Below are 12,097 nucleotides of genomic sequence, written 5' to 3'. Positions count from 1 at the left end.
TTCCAGGAACTTGCGGATGAGACTGGAGGACAGCCTGCAGAGGAAGAATCACAGGGGAACCTGCATGAGAGCGAGCAAGAGGCTGAAGGTCAGTCAAACAGAGGCGATGAAACCCAGGCCTACAAGAAGTAGAAGAGAAGAGTGGTAGTAGTGGGAGACTCCTTGCTGCGTGGGATCGAGACCCAAGTATGTCGTGAAGACCCGTGGACTCGCCAGGTATGTTGTCTCCTGGGAGGACAGATTAGAGACGTGACTGAAAGGTTGCCTGCACTCATAAAGCCCACTGACAGGTATCCCTTTCTTCTCATCCATGTGGGAACAAATGATACCGCCAAGCGGAGCTACGAAGAGATCACGTCAGACTTTGAAGCTTTGGGAAGGAACACAAGAACTTTGGGGCCCAGATAGTTTTCTCATCCATCTTTACAGTAGTTAGAAGAGGGATAGAAAGGGAACGAAAAATACTCTGGGTGAATGACTGGCTACGAAGGTGGTGCCGACGAGAGAGATTTGGATTCTGGGACCATGGGCTATACATCCTGGAAGATAGGCTGTTGGCTAGGGACGGGTTGCACCTCACAAAGGCTGGGAAGAATGTGTTTGGCCACAGCATGAAGAACTTCATCAGGAGGGCTTTAACCTGAATCCTACGGGGAAGGGAGATGTAATGTTGGGGGTAACAATGGACATAGGCGCATGCACTGCAATGGAGAGAACAGCTCTGATAGCGCCCAATAATAGTCTTCAGACACATGTAGGAAGAAAGCCAGACTATGAAGCACATGGTCTTCAATGTCTATATACTAATGCCCAGAGTATGGGAAACAAACAGAACGAACTTGAACTCTTAATACAAGAGGGAAATTATGACCTGATAGGTATAACTGAGACTTGGTGGGATGACTCTCATGACTGGAATACAGCAATGGAAGGATATAACTTGTTCAAAAAGAACAGGAGGAACAGAAAGGGAGGTGGGGTTGCACTGTATGTGAAAAATACATATCTCTGCACAGAAATACAGGAGGAGGAGCTTGGTAGCCCCATCGAGAGCATCTGGGTTGAAATAAATGGAGCAAAGAATAAAAGGAACCTGGTGGTCGGAGTCTACTACCGGCCACCCAATCAAGGAGAAGACAAGGATGAAACTTTTGAAATAGCCAATGTTTCAAGGAAGCATGATGTAGTAGTAATGGGGGACTTCAATTTCCCCGATATTTGCTGGGAGACAGATTCTGCAAAACATGGCCCCTCCAGGAAATTCCTGACAGTGAGATCTGCACCCGTGTAAAATGCCATGAATGAGGCAGGGTGATTGCCCAAGAAAAGCCTCCACTGGAAGCCCCCTCTCTCCCGCTGAACGGAGCGGGACTTCCTTCCTCAGCCCCACACAGGGTTGCTGTACATGAGACGATTCCATTGATCACCATGCCGGGAAAACGTATTAAATCGATCCTGAACCCATCACTTTAAGTCACCCTGTATTTTTGCTCGTTTTAAGTGTACATGGGATTGGAACCATACAGTACCATCTATGCACGTTTACTCGGACGTTCAGCCCGGTGAGTTCAGCGGGATGTGCTCCCAAATTATTGTGCACAGGACCGGAGCCTTACGCCATTGTCGCCCACAGCAATCCAAACTCATTATCGGGCACTGCGTGCCGACGCCTGTCCGCAGATGCCCTTCCTCAGGCAGGCGCTGCGCAGGGCTCCCCCTGAGCAAGCGAGCGCCTTCGCGAGTGCAGCAAGGGTCAAGCAACAGCCTTCGAACCTTGCGCGGGGGCATCAAGAGGAGAGCCGGAGTTGCAGCTGCGCGGTGCTCTCCCTCTGCCCCGCCCGCCCCCAGCGCTGAACGACGTGCGCGAGCCGCGCTTTCGGTTCGCCGTTCTCAAGACGGGGGGTTCCAAGGGGAGCCGGTCGCCCGTTCCCGCACCACGCCCCCCCCCCCGCTCTGCGGAGGCTGACGGGCCAGCGGGGCTGCGACGCCGCGCGGGACGCAGCTCTCAGCGCTCGCTTCCTCCCAAAGCCGGGGAAGCAGCCGCCCCGGCCGGCGCCGTCCGCCCCTCGCGCTTCTGGGGCCGGGCCGCGCTCGGGACAGGCTCTGCCCGCCCAGGGCAGGGGAGGAGCACGCGCCCGGTGGGGGGAGGTCTCCGGCGCAGCCCCTGCTACCCCCGCTGAATGTACAGAAATAGTCAGATAAATAACAACCGCGGCGGCAGCAGCAGCGACATTATTTACATCCCACCGTTTTCCTCTTGCAAAGAACCCAGGTCGGCTTCCATGGCCCCCCTCGCCATTTTATCCTCACAGCAGCCCCGTGAGGTGGGTTGGGCTGAGAGGCCCTGCTTGGCCCAAAGCCGCCCACCGAGCTCCGTGGCGAGTGGCAGCTACAACCCAGATCTCCCGAGTCCCAGTCCGGCACTCTGACCGCTGCACCGCGCTGGATTTCAGACAGAAACAAAACAAGCGAATTCCACCCGTGGCGGTGTCACGGCCATCAGGATGGGTGCTGCTGCTTTCTCAGTGGGAGAGACACAGCACTCTGGGCGGCACACCCGTCCCATCCCTGTCCCGCCAGCCGGGATGAAGTCAGCTAGATGCGTGATCAAACAGAACCCCCCAAAGAACAGGTTCCGAGGCACAGACGGTTCCTTTCTCAGCCTCTGTCCCAGAACCTGCTTTTTAAAATTCTTTTCACACGCACATCTAGACAGAGAAGAGGCATGGAGTGAACTGAAGGGAAATGGCACATTTGGGGGGTTGGCTAGAGTGGCGGCTGCCTCCATGGGGACCGGAGCTGAGGGGACTGTCTCTTCTGGCCTTGTCTCTTCTGGCCGTCTCTAAGAAAGCTAAGCTGTTCATCCGAAAGCACCACAGAGCCTGGGCTGTAATAATGATGTATTCCTTGTGCAGATCTCTAAATTTTAGAGAGCTGCATAATAAATACACATTTTAATAGTCCACAAATATTTTAGAGATCTGCACAATGCATAAATAATTATTACAGCCCAGGCTCAGTGGCGCTTTTGGATTTTTCCTTTTTTGATGTTTTGTGCATCCAGCGCCTCCCCTCTCAGTTTTCTAAGCAGTTCATCTGCCTATGCTCATCTTCTACATTTGCAAATGCAATCAAGTATTATAGAAATGCCATAAGTCTCTAGTGAACCCTTCCACCAAAGAAACCAAACCCAGGTACGAACCTGGAACATCTGCACTGCTTGGGGAAGTCGGGAGCATGTGACAATATCAACAGAATGGACGTTAATAATAATAATACAGGCAGTAGCATCAAGCCAAAAGGCGTTGTTGACAACCATGAAACAGCAGATCATAACAAGTTACAAAGGTGGCCAGAATAAATAATGTTTCCAATATTTGCCTACAAACAAGCAAAGAGGGGCCCCAGCAGAAGTCCACAGGAAGAGAACTCCACAATGTCCATGTTCCCACCACAAAGCCCCCCTCTCTTGTGCCTGTCCAGCTAGCCCCACGGATGGATGGGACAAAGAGGACCGCTCCCAGGCCAGTCATACAGTTTCATCAAGCTGCAGGTGGGGGAGGGAAGTGTTAAAGGTGACCCGACTGATCCCAAGCTGTCTGGAGACCGGTTGGCATGTAGGCAGAGTCTTCCATGTCGGCACAAAGTGGGGGGGGGGCAGCAGGCACAATACCCCACCCTAACCCCTCAGCCACACATTCAAGTCCCCAGAAGTGTCTCATGAACAGGGCTTTTTGGTTCAGAAAAAACAGGCATGCCTTATATTGTGTAAATTGTTGTGACTACCTCGTGCCTTTAGGGTCTGAGCCACCTATGCTTTAAACCAGCAAATTACATATATCATTTGCAGCGACAAATCCTTAAGAGGGTGTTGTTTGACGGCAGCAGGAAATGACATATCAGTCAACTTTGGAAACTTCATGGGTAGGTATTAACAAAGGCTGTATACTAGAGCAGTTGAGATCTTCTAGAAAGCTCAACACCCAATCTTCCACCACCCACCATCCCCTTCATGGATCACTGCCTTGTTGTGGCGAAGGGGCTTGCGTAACTCAGTGAAGCCATAAGCTATGCCGTGCAGGGCCACCCAAGACGGACAGGTCATGGCAGAGAGTTCTGACAAAATGTGGTCCACTGGAGAAGGAAATGGCAACCCACTCCAGTATTCTTGCCAAGAAAACCCCATGGAACGTATCACAAGGCTAAAAGAGATGACGCCGGAAGATGAGCCCCTCAGGTCGGAAGGTGTCCAATATGCTACTGGGGAAGAGCAGAGGGTATTTCCAAGTAGCGCCAGAAAGAGTGAAGCGGCTGGGCCAAAGCCGAAAGGACACTCAGCTGTGGATGTGTCTGGTGGTGAAAAGAAAATCCGATGCTGTAAAGAACAATATTGTTTAGGAACCTGGAATGTCAGATCAATGAATCAAGGTAAGCTGGAGGTGGTCAAACATGAGATGGCAAGATTGAACATCGACATCTTGGGATTCAGCGAACTCAAATGGACAGGCATGGGTGAATTTAATTCAGGTGACCATCATATCTACTACTGTGGGCAAGAATCCCTGAGAAGAAATGGAGTAGCACTCATAGTCAACAAAAGGGTGGGAAAAGCAGTACTGGGGTACAATCTCAAAAACGATAGAATGATCTCAGTACGAATCCAAGGCAAACCATTCAACATCACAGTAATTCAAGTCTATGCCCCAACCACTGAGGCCGAAGAAGCTGAGGTTGATCGGTTCTATGAAGACCTACAACACCTTCTAGAACTAACACCAAAAAAAGATGTCCTCTTCATCATAGGGGATTGGAATGCTAAAGTAGGAAGTCAAGAAATCACCGGGATAACAGGCAGGCATGGCCTTGGTGTCCAAAATGAAGCAGGACAAAAGCTAATAGAGTTTTGCCTAGAGAACATGCTGATCATAGCAAACACTCTTTTCCAACAGCACAAGAGACGACTCTACACATGGACGTCACCAGATGGTCAATATCGAAATCAGATTGATTATGTCCTTTGCAGCCAAAGATGGAGAAGCTCCATACAGTCAGTAAAAACAAGACCTGGAGCTGACTGTGGCTCAGATCATGAGCTGCTTCTTGCAAAATTTCGGCTGAAATTGAAGAACGTCGGGAAAACCACTAAACCGTTCAGGTATGACCTAAATCATATCCCTGATGAATATACAGTGGAGGTGAGGAATAGATTTCAGGGATTAGACCTGATAGACAGAGTGCCTGAGGAACTATGGACGGAGGTCCGTAACATTGTTCAGGAGGCAGCAACTCAATCCATCCCAAAGAAAAAGAAATGCAAGAAAGCAAAGTGGCTGTCTGATGAGGCTTTACAAGTAGCTCACGAAAGAAGGGAAGCGAAAAGCAAGGGAGAAAGGGGAAGATATACCCAACTGAATGCAGAGTTCCAGAGAATAGCAAGGAGAGACAAGAAGGCCTTCTTAAATGAACAATGCAAAGAAATCGAGGAAAAGAACAGAATGGGAAAGACTAGAGATCTCTTCAAGAAAATTGGAGATCTCAAGGGAACATTTTGTGCAAAGACGGGCATGATAAAGGACAAAGAAGGCAGGGACCTAACAGAAGCAGATGAGATTAAGAAGAGGTGGCAAGAATACACAGAAGCACTATACAGGAAAGATCTGAATGTCCCTGATAGCCATGATAGTGCGCTCACTGAACTTGAGCCAGACATCCTCGAGAGTGAAGTCAAGTGGGCCTTAGGAAGCATTAGTAACAACAAAGCTAGCGGAGATGACAGTATTCCAGCCGAACTATTTAAAATCCTAAAAGATGATGCTGTTAAAGTGCTGCATTCAATATGCCAACAAATCTGGAACACTCAACAGTGGCCGCAAGACTGGAAAAGGTCAGTTTACATTCCAATTCCAAAGAAGGGCAACGCCAAAGAGTGTTCAAACTACCGCACCATTGCGCTCATTTCACATGCCAGCAAGGTGATGCTCAAAATCCTACAAGCTAGGCTTCAGCAGTATGTGAACCGAGAACTACTGGAAGTACAAGCTGGGTTTAGAAGAGGCAGAGGAACTAGAGATCAAATCGCCAACATTCGCTGCATCATGGAGAAAGCAAGAGAATTCCAGAAAAACGTCTATTTCTGCTTCATTGACTACGCTAAAGCCTTTGATTGTGTGGATCACAACAAACTGTGGCAAATTCTTAAAGTGATGGGAGTACCAGACCACCTTACCTGTCTCCTGAGAAACCTGTACGAGGGTCAAGAAGCAACAGTAAGAACCAGACATGGAACAACCGATTGGTTCAAAATTGGGAAAGGAGTACGACAAGGCTGCATATTGTCACCCTGCTTATTTAACTTATATGCAGAGTACATCATGAGAAATGCCGGGTTGGATGAATCAGAGGTCGGAATTAAGATTGCTGGGAGAATTATCAACAACCTCCGATATGCAGACAATACCACCCTAATGGCAGAAAGCGAAGAGGATGTAAAGAGCCTCTTGTTGAGGGTGAAAGAGGAGAGTGCAAAAGCTGGTTTGAAACTCAACATTAAAAAAACGAAGATCATGGCATCTGGCCCCATCACTTCCTGGCATATAGAAGGGGAAGAAATGGAAGCAGTGACAGATTTTACTTTCTTGGGCTCCAAGATCACCGCAGAAGGTGACTGTAGCCATGAAATTAAAAGATGCTTGCTCCTTGGGAGGAAAGCTATGGCCAACCTAGACAGCATAGTAAGAAGCAGAGACATCACCTTGCCGACAAAGGTCCGTCTAATCAAAGCTATGGTTTCCCCAGTAGTAATGTATGGCTGTGAGAGCTGGACTATAAGGAAGGCTGAGCGCCGAAGAATTGATGCTTTCGAACTGTGGTGCTGGAGAAGACTCTTACGAGTGCCCTGGACTGCAAGGAGGTCAAATCAGTCCATCCTAAAGGAAATCAACCCTGACTGCTCATTGGAAGGACAGATAATGAAGCTGAAGCTCCAATATTTTGGCCACCTAATGCGAAGAGAAAACTCCCTGGAAAAGACCCTGATGCTGGGAAAGACTGAAGGCAAAAGGAGAAGGGGACGGCAGAGGATGAGATGGCTAGATAGCATCACGGACGCAATGAATATGAACTTGAGCACGCTCCGGGAGAGAGCGCAGGACAGGAAGGCCTGGCGTGCTCTGGTCCATGGGGTCACGAAGAGTCGGACACGACTGAACGACTGAACAACAACAACAACAAGGGAGAATTAAAGGCCATCTCCTCTCACCCCAAGCTAACAAATGCTGGAATTTATCGTTTCTTCCAGCTAAATTGATCTCCCTATTGAGAACATCCCAGAACTACGGAGGTTTATTTCTTTTCTTTTCTTTACATATTTGATGGTCATCTGGCTAATTATAGCAACTAATTATAAACCTTTTATTAAAATGTCAAATTTTCTTAGATTTCCTCATCTGATCCCCTTATTACACAACTGCAGTACCCATTTTGGATGCAGATCAGCAGATCCTACCATTAGCCAGGGTGGGGCAAGATCATCATCAGTCAGACCTTAGGATGTCATGAAGAGACGCAAGTTGCCAGTTATGGCTGGTGCTTCCTCCAGAGGGGCAGCATTTGGAATTTTGCCTCAGGCACTAAAACGTCGTCGCCCATACGTGGACTTGAAGGCTTCCTGGGGCCAGGTCTAGTTTTGGGTACTAGTGTTGCAGAACCCAGAGTCAGAGAGACCACGGAGTGAAGGAAAAAGAGATTCTTTATTTGACGCGTGGGCTTAAGGCTGGAATCATTTCCAAAGAGCCAGAAGCCCCGAAATACATCAGCACATTGTTTTTATAGATATTGTGACACATATGAAACGGCTCCTCCTCCCCCTCCTGCGTGGGGTTGCAGTCCTCAACATTTCTTCTCCTAGCACCATTGTTTATAATACAAGAAGTGGGTTATAGGGTAGCCATGATAAGGAGAGAACAGAAGAGAACAGCAGAGAACAAGAGATACAATTGTATGACCTTTGACAAGACAAGGAATTCCTGTGTCTCGTCAGCTTACAACAATATATTCAAGGGAGAAAGAGCTCAGCAAGAACATGAAGCATGAGACTGCATGAGGCTACTTAGTCTGACCCCCAATATGGCTTCTACATTCCCCCCTTAAATGCATAATTTCATTACAATTATAGCATTTCATTACACAAATAGACATTCTGGTTTGCAAAGCATAACACAGGACTCTTATAGCAACCCTCTTACTTAATAGCTTGTTGAGCTACTAGAGCGTAGAGGGCGGCAGTTTTACTAGCCAAGACATAAAACAGATTGGTTAAACAGCGCATAAGACAAGGAACGCAGAGACATAACAGAACTTTTATGAACAACACTGGTAGAATTAGGATGAACAATGCTTCAAGCCAGCTAAGATCTGGAAGCCAAGGGGTCAACTAATTTAGCTAATTGTTTTGTCTTATTGTTTTGTTAGCTACTATATTGTGCAGCTTGTTGATCTGTTCATCTACAGCATTGCCATTATCAGTTCAGTTAAAACAACAGAGCTTTTGGTGTGTCTCACAACTTAAATGATGAAGAAGGAAGAGTTAATCTATACCAGCTCTGTTTTCTAGAACCGCACCTCTTAGATCGCACAACTCTTTATTTAATAATGACAGTGCTCGTGAGGTGGCATTTATGCTTTTGGCTAAGCTGCAAGCTAACCAGTTGATCTTTAGACCATTAGCCAAGGCTAAACTTGGAACCCCAACCAGTGACATTGGTAAGGCCAATTTTTCTGAGTCAGAATATAACTGCACATGACTATTACAATTTTTAGTTAGTTGGAGTGCTCGAGGCTGCCGTCGACGGATTTTCTTGGGCTACAGGGGAAGAATTGGCACCAGTTCAATTGGCGGCTGAGGCAACATGGGTGGTTATTAGACAAGTTGGCAGGAATGAATGACCAAGTGCGGGAACTACATGTCTAAAACTATTCATGAGGCAAAAGTATGTGGGCATTATTAAAAGATATGTTTTGAATTTTATTACAGTGGAAGGGGGCCAGGGATAGCTTTATATTTTCTGGAAAATTTTTGACAATTAAGCACTCGTGCACATGTAGCATTTGTTTCAGCAACGATGGGGGTGCGTAGAGTGAACTCTGTAGGGGGTAGGATCTTTGCAACCACACCCCAATTAGCATTTTGGGAATAAGTTAAACTTACACTATAAACTCTTAACATGGTATCTTTTTGAATTTTCCTAGGATGTCTACAGACAGGTATTAGGCAAGAGCTAATAAGCCTGTTTACAGGTATACCTCTTGGCAAACAAAAATGTTTTACTCTCGTGATGTTAGCCAGGTGAAGCCAGTAATTATCAGCAAATCGCTGGGACAAACTTTCCCTTTCAGGGGCTGGCCCCCCTTTTTGCACCTTATTAAAGAGACACAATGCAACACTACTAACACTACAACACGTACGTTTGATCTTCTTTGGGATCTGACCGTACGCCGGGCAGCTATTCACCTGGCAAGCTGCAGTAGGGTCTAGTCCCCTTCAATTCTCCAGTTGCAGGTCTGACCGTACGCAGGGGGACAGTTTCCCGATGTGTCCACAGTAAGGTCTAGCCTGAGTCTTCTTACTGCTTTTTCAGAATGATTTTTAAAGGATTTTCAGGATTTCTGTTTACAGTCTACTCTCCCCCTCTCGCTCTCTTGACTCGTGTCCAATGTATCCAGGGTTTAACTCCAGCTGCTTTCATAGCTGCGGGGGTGGAAAGTATGACAGTTCTGAGTTCTTTCCATCTGGGAGTCAAAGGGTTATTTTTCCCTCTTTAACTCATACTTTAACTCTTGGTTGGAAAGGATGAGCTTCTGTGATGGGAATTGGGGGCTTATTTTTTAAGACAAAGCGACGCTGGGCTTGAAGAACTTCGCTCAGTGTTTGGACTTCTTGTTTAAGGCTAACGTTTGCTTGCTCTTGATGCCGCTCCAGTGTCAATTATGAAGTCAATGTCACGGCCCCTCTCAAGCTGTTTTCTCTCTCGCCCGTTCTGGCTCCTTTGGTTTTCTCCTTTGTGTATTTGATTTATTTTATTTGGGCATTCATGCCACTAATGTCCATCTTGTCCACACTGGGCACACTGGTTCTTTTTTAAGAATCTTCTGCCTCTGCCGGGTCTTCTTCTTTTCTTTTTTCGTTTACGTCTTCTTGGGCCTCTGGGTCGAGGGGGGTGTACTGGCGATAGGCATCTGAAAGACACTCCAAGTACGCTGTGGGGCCTCGGTGGCACCTTGCAGCACTTTAGACACTTTGTTCATATTAACTGACTTCTTCATACCTGCTTTCATGGCTTCTAACAGCAGGGTTTGATACTGGGTGAGGCGCTCTAGCCCCACTTGTGTTTTGGGATTCCAGCGGGGGGGTTTACTTACAAGGAGACTTTATTGGGTAACTTACAGCACACAGGCGTACTTAATGGTTGGATCAGACAGCTTCTCTGAACCACGAGCTCTTGGGCTAAATGGGTTTTATACCATACATGTTACCCATAAGGCAGCACAACACTAGCAAGCATTTTCAGCATAGGCTAGAAGTGTTTGGTTCTCAGGCACAGCTTCCTGTAAACAACTTCACTTCCCAAAGTGCTTGATAACACTTTTATTCATTAGTATGGGAAGACAATTTTTTTCTCTTTCTTTTGCTTTCTTTTTCTTTGCTGATCTGCCTGTATTGCAGATCATATTTCAAACTTCTTACATAAAACCTTCTGCTCCATGCACCAGCCTTGTCTCTTTATTTGTCTTTTTCAAGTTAAACTCACTTACTTAAACCTTTCTGCCCTACACTAGTCCCAATGACACACATTTGGGATAGACTCTTCTTCTCTTTCTAGTTACATTTTTTTCATCTTAAAGAACTATTACATTATTGTGGCTACTTTACCCCAGGTAATAAGCTCCAGGCACAATCAGCTGCTTTTAATTCACCCTGGGGGCAACTATGGCCACGCTTCTTTTCTACAAATGTTTTTTCTCTTTTTTTTCCCCTCTTGCCTTTTTCTTTTTTTTCTCTCTTCTCTATCTGTCTGCTACTTTCTCTATTCCTTCTACTTGCTTCTGTCTTTCTCTACTTGACTTTGTCTTTTCTCCTTGTCATCTATTGGGAACCACACTTAGTATTATTTGGAGTTGCAACTAACACTAATCTGCAAATATCACATATATTTTATGATATTTAAGAAATCATAAAATATACACAACAAACTTTTTCTGCAATTTAACACAATGAATGGAAAACACTTCTAGCACGGTAAGGCATGATGGAGCAGATCCAGCAATTATACTGCTCTTCTGGCATGCTCAGGGCCCATTAAAATCAAGGGACGGGCATACCCACACACGCAAAGAGTTCTAGGTCACCATTTTTGCATCGGCAACTCTATGCTGCATGAGTTCTAGCAGAAGGAAATCTAAAAGTCATAGATCAAACTTAGCTTGTTGTACACTGAGCTGACTACAAACACAGACACACGGTCCACAGCAATGAGAGTTCAAGTTTATCCAAAGCTTTACAGCACTGTCCATGGCAAGTCTTTGACAATTTAAAATGTTAGTCCATGTGCAGAGTGTCTCTAAAAAGCCCAGATGATGATGGAGGCAAACAGAGAAGGCTCTGGGCAATGAAGATGCGATGTTTCCAGCAAAGGCTCTCCACTTTTGCATCAGTTTAAAAAGGGAAAGTGTGGCCCTACACCCCTTCTGACAGACAAGGGCCTTTAACTTTTTAGCAAGGCCTCTGTCTAAACAGAGCGGCACAGCTCAGCAGTCTAGCCGTGACGCTTTAACTTGGGCAACTCCTCTGTAAATTTTATTCTACTTCTGTTAGGTTCTCACAGACATTTTAAAAACTTACTCTTTTTTTCCTTTTAACCTGGTACACGAAAGCACTGAAACACTGAGTGCCGAAACTCAGGATGCTGGGGGGTGATGGGCATCGCCTTATACTTGCATTTTTCAGGCAGCCATTAATCTTCGGGGAGGCGGTGGGGTGATTTGCAGGACTTTAAAAGCAAGCTTCTCAGTTTGTCTGTATTTGTAAATCCCAAGCTTAAAA

The sequence above is a fragment of the Heloderma suspectum genome, chromosome 5, assembly GCF_057233095.1.
Source record: "Heloderma suspectum isolate Gila_16-S chromosome 5, 16-S_ref, whole genome shotgun sequence".
NCBI lineage: Eukaryota > Metazoa > Chordata > Lepidosauria > Squamata > Helodermatidae > Heloderma > Heloderma suspectum.
The sequence above is the reverse complement of the archived record's forward strand: the minus strand, read 5'-3'. Positions refer to the sequence as shown.